The 13,410-nt window shown below is 49.2% G+C and overlaps 1 protein-coding gene across 6 annotated transcripts in view; it reads right to left on the bottom strand.

Annotated features, from left to right (window-relative positions):
* Positions 1-13,410, bottom strand: part of GGACT (gamma-glutamylamine cyclotransferase) — a 71,703-nt gene that overhangs the window by 24,565 nt on the left and 33,728 nt on the right. The window contains exon 1 of one of the 6 annotated variants that reach the window (XM_054506402.2): positions 1,094-9,498. The exons of the other annotated variants lie outside the window; for them this stretch is intronic. The gene's annotated coding sequence lies outside the window, so the exon portion shown is untranslated. Of the gene's footprint in view, positions 1-1,093; positions 9,499-13,410 lie in introns of those variants that run through there. 6 annotated transcript variants of the gene reach the window in all.

The raw sequence follows: 13,410 nt of genomic DNA, 5'->3' as shown, positions 1-13,410 counted from the left end.
AAGGCTTGGCCGTGGGAGCACCAGGCTGCCTGTGCAGGTGCGTGCTGGGCACCGTGAGCAGGACGGGGACGCGGTGGGAGCTCTAGTTCTGTGACTCTGGTCACAGGGAAGGACAAACTAGAGCTGTGGGGTGTGAAGGGGGGGCGTGCTGGGCACGGAAGTCTGGAGGTGAATCAAGGAGAAGCTGGAGCGCAGGTACAGAGGGATGAGGACCATGTAGGCACCCAGGGCCGCTGCTGGGGGACCAGGGAGGATGGGCAAACCTGGGCACAGAGGGCGTCGAGAGGAGCGACGCGGACAGAGGGGTGGGCTGCACACCAGCCCTGGAGACCAGGCATTTGGGAGGAGCCTCCTGAGTCCCTGACACTTGCATCCTGGCTGCTGGCACCATCTGTCCACAGCTCCTCCCAAGGGAACCCTGGGCCCAGCCCTCCCTCACCCTGGTCGCCATCACCACCCTCGCCCAAGGACTGCCCCCAACCCCAAATGGGCCTACTTCTCTGCTCCCTGCAGCCTCTCCCCAGGGCAGCGCCCAGAGGGTCTCAGCCACGCTCCACGGCTCTCCTCCCCGCCCCCCCCCGCCCCGGGCCATCCCCAGGGGGTGCTTGCCCACCTGGAGGCCCCTTCACAGAGGCCGCCTCGGGGCTGGCCCAGAGCGGCACCTCACCCAGCCCTGCGTCGCCCTCACTTGCTCTCCACGGTGCCTGTTCTCTAAGTGTCCTCTAAGTGGTCCTCTTCCCTGCCAGAGCCTTAAGAGCTGGAAGGAAACTTGGAAACATCTCGTCCGGTGATGCCTGCTCTCAGGTTTGGTGAGGATCTAAGAACGCACAGCCCGGCAAAGCCAGTCCAAACTGGAGACGCGCTCCTCTCGACCACTGGTGCCCTAGCTTTTCTCTTTGATTAAATTTTAAAGTAATATGTGTCCATAATGTAAAAAGTCAAATAGCTTTACCAGAACAATGAAACTGCCTACTCTCTTCCACTCCCTGGAGGCAACACTTCTAAGCCTTTAAGCTGTGGCATTTGGTATTTGTCTTCATATTGCTGATGACTCACGCACTGCTACTTCCTGAGGTTTTAAACTACGTCTTACCTGCCAGGCTCGCATGGTGGTTTAAAGCGCAGACTTTAGAACCCAATTGCCTGGGTTGTGACTTGAGGCAAACCACTTAACCTCTCCGCCTCGGCTGTAAAAGGAGGTCCTAATGGCAAGCTGCTGGGGGGCGCTGCTGGGAGCGGCGGCTCGGCGGGTCGCTGCGCCCCCACGGCCCAGCTCGTCCTGCCCGGGAGGCCCGCGCTCCCTGCTGGCTGGGCTCGTTCCCGCCACAGGCGCTGCGCCCCACGCCCCGAGCCCCGAACGCGCGCCGCGCCGCCCTGCCCCGCGTCCCTCCGTCCCTCCCTTTGACTCCTGTCACGGTTTCGGGCAGAGCCGCATTCATTTCAGCATCAGAACTATGTAAACACTGTTCTCAGATAAGGCACAGAGTGTACCATCATTAATTTCCTTTCTTGGACAACTTTTCTGTTTTTCTTGGAATTAAAAATTGCTTGCAGCTTTTTTCCCCCTCTGCTCAAGTTTCTCTGACAGTAATTCAGCCTCTCATTTTCCGAAAGTGCTGCAAGCATCCTTTCAGGCCTGACCACTGTTAAAGAACAAAAACTGAACTCAGTAAATGTGAAGATCTAATTGCCTTTATGACTCAATTCATGAATCCGGCAGCTTCCCATCTGGCCCATAGAGGGGATGCTCTGAGTTGCTGTACAAAATGGAAGGTTTTTACGGGAAGGCAGGTGGGGCAAGGAATTTATTAGCAAAAGAAAAGGATTGTTCCAGGCAAGGTCACCTTCCCTCAGGTGGCAGTCTTACTAGGCAGGTCACCTCCTGTACCTCCTGTTCCTCTGGGGGATGGGGGAGGGCCCACGTGACAGATTACTTCATCAGTGCAAAGCAGAAAATTCCTGATTGACCGGTTAAGACTACGTTTCTAGGCAGTCTGAAAGTATAATTAGGTTAGATGTAAAGTCCTGACTCAGTGACTTGGCCTAAAATGCAGCCATTTGGGTGCTTTTTCTGTTCTTTTTTGTTTTTTTAAGTTTATTTACTTAGGTAACCTCTATACCCAACACGGGGCTCAAACCCATGACCCCAAGATCAAGAGTTGCATGCTTTTCCGACTGAGCCAGTCAGGCACCCCCTGTGTCTCTTTTTACCACCAGGGACTGGGTTCCATTCATGGCGTGTCCTGCCATGCCACCCAGGGCTTCCCTGAGCCCCCGCATCCCGTGGCCCCATCTTCCTCAACTCCCTCATTTTGCTGAAGCTAATTCTTTCCCATCCTTAATTAACAGTGTGGCTCAGTGGAGAATTCTAGAAACAGTTTTCTTGAGAGCTTTAAAGGCATTCTTGTTTTCTGTTTCCCATGTTCTTGTTGAGAAGTCCAGTGCCATTGGACTCCACCATCCTCTGTTCAGGACTTGAGCTTTCCTCTCTGGAGACTTGTGAGGTCTTCCTTTTTCCCCTCAGATTCTGAGGTTACAGTGTATTTTTTTGTGTATGTGTGTTTTTTTTAAGATTTACTTGAGAGCGAGCGAGAGCACGAGTGGGGGGATAGGCAGAGGGACAGAGAGAACCTCAAGCAGACTCCGTGCTGAGCGCAGAGCCCAACGTGGGGCTCAATCCCATGACCCTGAGATCATGACCTAAGCTGAAATCAAGAGTCAGATGTTTAACCAACAGAGCCGCCCAGGTACCCCACTTCTTGTGGGCTTCCTTCATTCACTGTGCTGGGAATTTCTATCTGAAAACTCACCATCTTGGACCACGGGGAGTTTCCTTCTTGTTTCTACCTTCTTGTTCTCTTTCTGGTCTCCTAATACTCAGGTATTGTGTATCCTGGATTAATTTTCCCATTTTCTCTCTCTCCTCCCTTTTTCCAGGTTTTTTTCTTTATACTCTACTTAACTCTCAGTCCTTCTATGAATTTGTGTCTCTTTTTGCCATCATAGTTCTTTTCCAGCTCAAAGCCACCTCTCATCTTTGGGAAGGTATTAATTATCATGGGTTTGGGTGGTGGTTTTACGTTTTCATCTTTGCCTGCCTGGCTTTTTGTTTTGGTGCATGTTTCTTTAGAGGTTTTCTTCAAATACTGGTAATCCTTGGCTACGGGCCTTTCATGTTGAGAATCCAGACATCATATAGGCAATGAAGGCTCTGTGTGCGAGGGAGAGAGCCTGATGGTTGGCAAGCCTCTTTTGGGGGATCAGTAGGTTTGGGCGGTGCAGGCTGGGGGGGCACGTCAGATAACAGACTCTATAGGCATGCAGATTTCCTTCGATCTCGATTTTCTGGGTGCCGCCCAACCCCACCCCAGCTGGGACCAGTGTCCCCAGTACCAAGCCTCTCTGGACAGTGTCTCACCTGCTCCCTACTGGGAAGAAGAGACTGGGTGTCTGCTCCCTATACAGACTTTCACCCTTTCCTGCTGTTTCTGCCCTGACCCTCCTCTTCCTAGGCCCATGGGTCCGGAGTTTCTCTGGCCGTCTGCTGTACTGGTCAGCAGTTGCTTGCTGGCTTCGCACCACGCAGGGACTTGCCGGTGTCTGGTTTCTCCAGGCTGCTAAGTCATTTTCTGTCTTCCAGAATTTCGTTGCCCTCCCTCATCTTCTGTCTTTATGGGTCACTGGAGTGGTATTTAGGGAGAAAGCAGGACCAGAAGAGCCTGTTCCTCTTGAGTCTCCTTCTTGGGGAACCCTCACTGCAACAACCATGCCGCCATTTCACAGGGCCCTCGGCCCCTTCATCTTTCCAGAGGCTCAGTGTGAAATGGGATGGAAGTGGAGGTTCGGGAACCACTTGCTTAGAGGGGCGCTGAGAAGAGTTTATTGCACCAATGATGTGGGTGTGTTTTAGGTTGCCGAGAAAGCCAGTAAGGTGGCAGTCGTGGGCCCAGAGAGGGCTGGACATGGCTGGGGGACAGAGGGAGTATGCTTACAGAGGGGATTCGTGTCCCCTGAAGCAAAAGCATGAGGGGAGAACAGGAAGCAACCAAAGGAGAGGGAAAGGCCAGCAGGGCACTCAGGGAGCCACAGGGGAGCTGAGTTTGTCGCCCCAGAATATGCCTCTTTGGCAGGAGGATTACTTCAGGCTGATTATTTTTAAGAAACACAGGAGAAGCTCTGTTAGAAGGGACCATTTTTTAGAAGAGTCATTTGCATTTCTAAGGGGTGTCTCCATTTGTGAGGTTATCTCCCTACTGTACCAGCAAGAGGAGGATGGCTCCCCATCTCTAGAAGCTCTATCAGTGCCCAAGGCAAAGACTGAGAGATGCATAACTTTACCCTTGTTCACTGTGCTTCGCCTGCAAACCTCCCACACCTGGCTCCTGAGGCCCCAACATCTTTTGTCTTTAGCTGGAGATAGTACCTAAGGGGAGGGTGCGGGCCATTTAGGGAGTTACTCATTTCCCCTGGGTCTCGCCATGTATGCAGGAGATACACACGTTATAAAATTTTTGTGTTTCTCTCCTGTTAATCTTTTACTACAGGAAGTAATACGGGTAGAGGGAAAATTATGTTCCTTCCCCACATAAGAAATGAGACATATTCTCCCCTCTCCCGTTCGCCGTGAAGGTCAAGGGAAATAGACTGGTAAATAGGCAGCCTTAAAAAAAAAAAAAAAAAAAAAAAAATGGAGCAGGGACAGTGGGAAAGAGTGTGCTGAAGGCGTGGTGATGGGGGCCCTGCCTCAGAAGGGACAGATGGGTGGCCACAGGGATGTTCATGCGGAGTTGCCTGGCCTTTCCTCAAAATAGGTGATGTCCTCTGCCCAGGATGGGGCGGGTACCACCAGGGCTGAGGACCTGTAGAATGGAGAGGTTCAGAACAGTTCTACTGGAAAAAGCCTGGGCTTTGGAATAAGAGCTACAGGATGCCAGAGCGGGTTCTCAGCGAAGACAGTGCTGAGCTTTCCTTACTCCGGGGATTCAGCTGCAAAGGAAGAGAAGAAATCCCTCACCCACGAATGGGCAAGCCGGCCTAGAGGAAGGACAGAAATCGTGGTCAGAACGCTGCAGAGGATGGCGCTCCTTCAGGGGCTGATTCCTCCCAGCGATGACCAGGCACCGTCCGCCCGGCCCTGTGCCATGTCTGCTTCCCAAATCTGCCCCACGCATTAAAGACGGGTGGTGGGACCCCACTGAGCGGACGGGGAAGCTAATGGGGCAGAGACGAGGCTCCAGGCACAGAACCTGTGGGGGCAGCGCCAGGGACGGGGCCTAGGTCTGCTGGGCTCATGGTACCCCCAGCGCTCTGCACGTCAGGCTGACCCCAAGGCCACGGGGAGGTGACCCTTTCAGGGACAGGCCAGGATTCAGGCTCTGCAGTGACAGTGACGGTTTACAAAGGACATACCTCACTATATTCTTTGTCTCCCCCACTTGTTTTCACTGAATTTTTATTTAAAAAAAAATTTTTTTTTAAGATTTTATTTACTTATTTAATTGACAGAGACAGCGAGAGAAGGAACACAAGCAGGGGGAGTGGGAGAGGGAGAAGCAGACTCCCCACTGAGCAGGGAGCCCGATGCGGGGCTCTATCCCAGGACCCTGGGACCATGACCTGAGCCGAAGGCAGTCACTTAACCAGCTGAGCCACCCAGGCGCCCCTTCACTGAATTTTATTTGATAAACCAATTCCTTCTCTGAATCTCTTATTTTCAAATTTTTAAAAATTGTGATAAAATACACAAAATATAAAATTTATCACCCTCTTTTTAATTGTACAGTTCAGTAGTGTTAAATACATTCACATTATTGTGCACCCATCACCACCATCCATCTCCAAGACTCTTTCCATCTTACAAAACTGAAACGCTATACCCATTAAATAGAACTCCCCATTCCCTGTCTCCCTACCCCTGACAAGCCCATGCTACTTTCTATGAGTTTGACTACTCTAGGTACCTCTTATGAGTGAAATTATATAATGTCTCTGTTTTTGTGGCTAATTTCATGGAACATAGTGTCCTCAAGGTTCATCCATGCTGCAGCACATGTCAGAATTTCTTTCTTACTTAAGGCTGAATAATTCTCCATCATACGCATACACCACATTTTATTCATCCATCCACCAATAGACATCTGGGTTGCTTCCACTTCTCGGCTGTTGTGAAAAATGCTGCCACGAACATGGGATTGCTAGATCATACGGTTATTCTATGTTTAATTTTCTGAAGAACCTCCGTTCTGTTTTCCATTAGCGACTGTACAATTTTTACATTCCCACCAGCAGTGCACAAGGGTTCCAGTTTCTCCACATCTTTGTCAGCACTTGTTTTCTGTTTTGTTTTGCCTTATTTTTGATAGTGGCCATCCTAACTGGTGTGAGGCAGTATCTCACTGTGGTTTTGATGTGCATTTCCATGACTGGTGATGTTCAGCATCTTTTCATCTGCTTATTGGCCACTCGTATATCTTCCTTGGAGGAATGTCTATTCAGGTTTTTCACTATTGCATTTTAGTTCTCTATATCTTCTGGATATTAACCTCTTACCAGATGCATGATTTACAAATATGTTCTCTCACTCCATAGGTTATCTTTTCATTCTGTTGGTTGTGTCCTTTGATGCACAGTTTTGAATTTTGGTGTTGTCCAATGTATTTTTACTTCTGTTTCCCATGTTTTGGTGTCATATCCAAGAAATCAGTGCCAAATCCAATGTCATGAAACTTTTACCCTATGTTTTCTCAAGTTTTATAGCGTTAGCTCTTACATTTAGGTCATTGATCCATTCTGAGTTAATTTTTGTATGTGGTGTAAAGGAAGGGTCCAGCTTTATTCTTGTGCGTATGGATATCTGGTTTTCCACTTGCTGTAAAGACTATCCTTTCCCCATTGGTCTTGGCACCCTTGTCAAAAATCATTTAACTATATATGCAACGATTGATTTCTAGACTCTCTATTGTCTTTCATTGGTCTCTATATGTGTGGGTCTTTAGGTCAGTACCACAGTTTTTGACTGCTGTAGCTATGCAGTAAATAAGGAAGTAGGAGACCTCCAACTTTGTAATTTTTCAAGATTACTTTGCTTATTTGGGGTCCCTGGATATTCCTTATGAATTTTAGGATGGATTTTTCTATTTCTGCAAAAATGCAACTTTGGGAATTTTCATTAAGAGTTGAATTAAACCTGTAGATCACTTTGGGTAGTATTAGCATCCTAACAATAGTCTTCTAATCCATGAACATGAGATATCTTTCCATTTATTGTCTTTAATTTCTTTAAGCAATGTGTTGTAGTTTTCAGTGTATAAGTCTTTCACCTCCTTGGTTAAGTTTATTCCTAAGTATTTTATTCTTTTTGATGTTACTGTAAGAGGAATTAGTTTTTATATTTTCTTTTCAGATTTTTCAATGCTAATATATAGAAATGCAACTGATTTTTGTGCACTGATTTTTGTATCCTTCAACTTTGCTGAATTTATTAATTAATTCCCACATTTTTCTTGTGGAAATCTTACGGCTTTCTACATATAAGATAATGTGAACAGAGATAATTTTACTTCTTCCTTTCCAATTTGGATATCTCTTATTTCTTTTACTTGTCTGATGGTTTCAGGTAGGACTTCTAATACTATGTTGAGTAGAAGTGGTAAAATTACAAGCATCCTTGTCTTGTTTCTGGTCTTAGAGGAAGAACTTTGTCTTTCATCTCTGAGTATGAGGTTAGTTTGGGGCTTTTCGTATATGGCCTTTATTATATTAAGGTAGTTTCCTTCTATTACTAGTTTAAGTGTTTTTACCACAAACTTGTGTTGAATTTTGTCCAGCTTTTTTCCCCTTCATTCTATTAATGTGTATTACATTGATTTTCTTATGTTGAACCACCCTTGCATTCCTGAGATAAACTCCAATTGGTCGTGGTATATAATCCTTTTAATGTGTTGCTGAATTTTGTTTGCTAATATTTTGTTTAGAATCTTTGCATCAATCCTCAGGGATATTAATCTGTGGTTTTGGTAACAGAGAATGCTGCTCTCATTGAATGAGTTTGGAAGTGTTCCCTCCTCTTCAATTTTTGGGAAGATTTGGTAGAATTCACCAGTGAAGCCATCTGGTTCTGGTCTTTGTTTTTAAAGTGTGCAAGTTGGGGGAGTGGGAGAGAATCTCAAGCATAACCCATGACCATGAGATCATGACCTGAGCTGAAACCAAGAGTCGGATGCTTTAACCTACTGAGCCACCCGGGCATCCCATGTTAAGAGGTTTTGATTACTAATTCAATCTCTTTTCTGGTTATTAGTTGTTCCAATTTTCTATTTCTTCACAGTTCACCTTGGTGGGGTGTGTTTCTAAGAATGATCCATTTCATCTAGGTTTCCAATTTGTTGGCACACAACTGTTGTAATTCTTTTTATTTCTACTAAATGGGCTGTAATGTCCCCTCTTTTATTTCTGACTTAAGTTATTTGTATCTTTCTTCTTAGTAAATTGAAAAGTTTGTCAATTTTGTTGATTTTCTCTATTGTTCTTCTGTTCTCTAGTTTATCTCTGCTCCAATCTTTATTTTTTCCTTCCTTTTGCAAAGTGTAGTTTTTCTTCTGTTCTTTGTCTCATCCCATCTCCAGGGGCGGCTATGAGGGTCACAGCCAACAGGACATGTAAAAAAGTCTACTACATGGGCCAGATCTTCTCAGAACCCCAGCCGGGGCTAATTAAGAACATGCCTGTGATTGATTCAGGTTGGGAGAGGGTGGCACTGCCATCCCGAGGCTCATACATTACTGTGTTTCAGCCGTGTTAGAGTCTTCGATAAAATGTAAGAGTTTCATTTAGGAACCAGCCATAGGTGAGCCATTTGGGTTTTTCCAGAGGAAACTGAAGCGCGGCCTTTAGAAGTGGCTCTAACTCTGCTTTAATGTAAAGTACATCCCCCAGGTAGGCCTCTTCTAGGACACTGATGGCTGACCAGGCCCGCCCTGTGGGCCCAGATAGCAGTTGGGGCTCAGCCCTTGCAGGGAACATCGTCAGGCAGGGCAGCCTCAGTGTTCTATTGACGGACGTGTAAGAACGCAGAGCATGGTAAGAGTAAAGAAATGCACAGTGACAGGCCTGAATCGATCTCCATCTCTACCACTTGGCAACTGTGGGTCTTTAAAAAAGTTGTTTTAAAACTGGGTTCATTCTACCTCTACTAAGTGCCGATTGTGTGCATGGCCTCAGCACCCAATGAATGTTCTTTCCTAGGTTCTCCAGCCCACCTCCTTCCTTTATCAAGGTCTTCTAAAAATATCTACTAGCTTATATTCCTCTCAATGAAGCCTCTTAAAAAAATAAAACAAAAATGAATATTCCACATAATAAACAGGAAAGGGAATCAAGCCATATCAATTATTGGTTGGGCCTTAATAATTTTTCAGAGCCAAGAATACCCAGGAAGGTGCTGTGACATAGAAATGATCCTGCTTAGGGGCGCCTGGGTGGCTCAGTCAGTTAAGCGGCTGCCTTCGGCTCAGGTCATGATCCCAGGGTCCTGGGATCGAGTCCCACATCAGGCTCCCTGCTTGGCGGAGAGCCTGCTTCTCCCTCTACCTTTGTCTGTCGCTCTGCCTATTTGTGCTCTCTATTTCTGTTAAATAAATAAATAAAAATCTTTAAAAAAAAAAAAAAAGTGATCCTGGTTACTAGTTAGACCACAGGTTGTTAACTTCAACTCTGTGGAAAATCAGTCCAGTAGCTTTCTTCTGCAGAAGATAATTTCTTCTCATGAAAGAAAACTGGACAATAAAATTAAACTTCTTTTCTAGGAACTAATGCAGCCTGCTAGAATGACAAATTATAATAGCCTACATTTCATCTATTGAATTGTATCCTTTACTACTTATGTAAGGGAAAAAAAAGAATGAACATTTTGCATTTCTGGCTCCTTTCATAAGAAAAACATCATTACCTTTCTGATTGTGTTTTGAACAAATACAGATCCTTCAGGAAGAAACTCATCCCTGTGGGGATTGAGAAAGGATCAGAGTTAAGCACTGAAACAAGCAATTAATTCCCATTAGAGGATTAAGGCACTCATGTTCACTTTGAATGAGAAAAACAAATTGTGAATAAAATCATGTACAACCAAGAGGTTACTTGTCAGAGTTAATAAATTAGAGAACTGAAGGGCAAACTGGAATGCACAGGAGAAGCTGAGCACCACGAGCAGCACAGGTGGGTGCACTGCTGGGGTTTTGTGTTCATGGGATAAGATCTGCCCTTCTCTTTAAACGCCACAGAATAGGTCCCTGTCCTCTGATGCTGTCCCTCCTCTAACGAATGCAGTCAAGGAGAAGTCTAAAAGTGTTTTCTACCCTGTTATGTCACCATCCCTACCACACATGGATTTCCCTACAAAACCAACGAGATGGACGCGTGGGATACTACCATTCAACGTGGCCTATTTCACTTTCAGGTCTTAGAGCCGACTCTGAATGACCCCGAGCACCATCTCTGCCAAGGGCGTTACCAATGTGTCCAGGACTGACGCGGCCACTGCTGTGTTAGGGTGTGAGCACCTTCCACTTGAGAATCGAAGAGCCCCCAAACCGAACCCCTGTCCCAAACCCAACCGTTGGGAGTAGCGCGGACAGCCGGCGGTCAGCCGGGAGGGGGGACAGGCTCAGAGAGTCTCAAAATGTGGCTACTTCAGCACTGTCAGCATTTACGAAAACAGAACCAGCCCGGGACGCGCCCCCCGGCCTGCACTGCGGGGGATGCCGGTCCTCGCTCAGCACCTCCCGGTCTTCAGGCGGCCTGTCTGCGGTTTCGTATTTCCCTGCTGAAGCCGAAATTAAAAGGGATTACAAGTCCTTTCCATAGTTGTTGAGCTTCTCCCGCTTAATTTTTTTTCTTAGCCACCTGGTGGTAAGAGTGTAAAAGGCAGGGTTCAGTTGAAGAGTTTATTTTTTATTTTTTTTTTTCATTTTTTAAAGATTTTATTTATTTGAGAAAGAGAGAGAGAGAGAGAGAAAAGGCATGAGAGGGAGGAGGGTCAGAGGGAGAAGCAGGCTCCCCGCTGAGCCGGGAGCCCGATGCGGGACTCGATCCCAGGACCCTGGGATCATGACCTGAGCTAAAGGCAGACGCTTAACCATCTGAGCCACCCAGGCGCCCCTTTTTAAAAGATTTTATTTATTTATTTGAGAGAGAAAATGAGAGCATGAGAGGGGGGAGGGTCAGAGGGAGAAGCAGGCCCCCCGTGGAGCAGGGAGCCCGACGCGGGACTCGATCCCGGGACTCCAGGATCACGACCTGAGCCGAAGGCAGCCGCTGAACGACTGCGCCACCCAGGCGCCCAGTCGAAGAGTTTATTATGCTGGTTTACTAATTGCAACTGTCGTGTCTGCCGAGGCCACGTCCGGAAACACACGCGCACCGGGTGAACCAAACGAGCGCTCGTCGTCGACTTCCTGCAAAGGGGCTTAGACGGACACCGGCTGCTACCACGAGAACAGCCTTTAAATAAAGGAGCCTCCATAGACTATTCAGCCCGCATGGATTAAAACGTAACGATAGGGGGAAACGTAGGAAATCCGTAAAGCACTTCAGGCTCTTCGCTGCCGGCAAGTTGGCTGCGCGCTGTGAAACCCAGAGCGTGAGGCAAGGCGGCGCAAGGGACGGGCGGCGGGGGGCACGAGGCTGCGCCTGCGCCTGCGCCTGCGCCTGCGCGGGGCTGGCTGCGGCCGCGGGCGCCGCGGCTCCCCGCACTTGTGTGGCCCGCTGCCGCCAGGCCGGCCGCGGGGACCCGCTGCGGCCGCGTGGGAGGGGGAAGCGCGGCGACGCGGAGCACGCGTGGCCGGAGAGGGCTTTTCTTACTTGCGAGAACAGTCCCGCATCGCAGCCAAGTGGCTACTTGTCCCCTCCCTGTTGTAACATTATTTTCCCTTGAGGAAACGCCCGGGTGTCCGATACAGCCCCACGTCACTTCTTCAGAAGCTTCTCAGACCGTAGGAAACAGGTGAAAAAACAAAGTGCCTTGAACTGCGCGCCGGCGCGGGGCCTGGAGCACGGAGCGCGGCAGGGTCGCGTCACTCTCCGCCCCGAGCGGCTGGCGGGCGGCGCGCCGGGACCTTTGATGCTGCCATTCTCCTGCTTGCCGGTCTCTGCACAGCAACGACAGGGCTTCCTGCCCGCCGACCCCTCGCCAACCCCACTGACTGCCCGGAAACGATGCTGGCAGAACACCTTTCTGACATTAACCAAGCGGCTCCGGCCAAGCGGCGGTGCCTTTGAAATCAAGAAGTGAGGGTCTCCGCTCAGCTGTCCCCCCCCCGACCCCTCATGGGTCCGTGAGACAAACGGGCGCTTTATGGTCCCCGATGCCACCCTGGGTCCTCTGAGTGCTACCTCGGCAACCATCCGTGGCTGTCCACTCTTTGGCTCTGCCAGACATTTTACGAAGAGATTTTTTAATGCCGTACCACTTGCAAGGCAATTATTTTGCCATCCCTGAAACAAAGTGACCAGCGAGGGAGACAGGACCGTCCCCTCCCACCCCAGGCCCACTCTAAGCGTCTGGAAAGAACAGCTGTAAAATGCCGGCACAGCGAGTCAGGCCAAGGGCTCCAGGGAGACAGGCCGACGGCGAGCGGGCGGTGCTGCCGGTCCCCGCGGGCTCCGGGCAGGAGGCAAGCGCCCGGGGAGGCCTGGCCCCCACAGCCAGAGAGGAGCGTGCGCGGCCGCAGGTGGTGGGGCGCGCACTCGTGCTCCCAGCAGGGCTGATGCCCAGGAAGGAGGTGCTGAGAGTCACCGCCACAAAGGGCCCGCCTGTGGCTCCGAGGGCAGACTAGGAATAATGCTGGCCACCAGGAGTGGAGAGCACGGACTCCGTGCCCGGCCCCATGCTAAAGGCTCCACTTACATTCTCAAGCTGATACTCAAGGGGACATCTCCCTACCCTCTAGGTTCTCCCCATTTTACAGATGGGGAAACAGAGTGACTTACACAGGTGCCCAGTTACAGCTGACAGAGCAGATGGGTTTACCTTCACACCCTCCTGCCCTATGAAAGCGCTCACCCAGCTCTGGGAGGAGGCCCTCCTCTCCTCGCTTCCTGCCCTAAACTGCACATTAGGAACACCTCCCTGCCCTGGGAGGCCCGGGCAGCCAGGGGCTCAGGCCACTGCTCCACACCAGGCTCCATTTATGTCCTCACCCAGAAGGCACCCCCAGGTGTTTACTGAGCAACAAGCATACATCACTGCAACCTGCCAGGTGTGCGCCATGGAATCGGTGCTCACAAGCTGCCCCCATCCTGGAATTCTTGACAATTTATCTTCAACCTTATGTTAAGTGAAGTCTGATGGGACACTGGCTCCATGCAGCCCCACTGGAACAGCATTCTTGATATACCAGGAGCACGGAACCCCAG

This window comes from Mirounga angustirostris, unplaced genomic scaffold (genome assembly GCF_029215605.1).
Source record: "Mirounga angustirostris isolate CCGP_5_RB_7025 unplaced genomic scaffold, mMirAng1.0.hap1 SCAF_3, whole genome shotgun sequence".
NCBI classification, from domain to species: domain Eukaryota; kingdom Metazoa; phylum Chordata; class Mammalia; order Carnivora; family Phocidae; genus Mirounga; species Mirounga angustirostris.
Note: the sequence above shows the minus strand (reverse complement) of the source record. Positions and strands in the feature narration are given on the sequence as shown.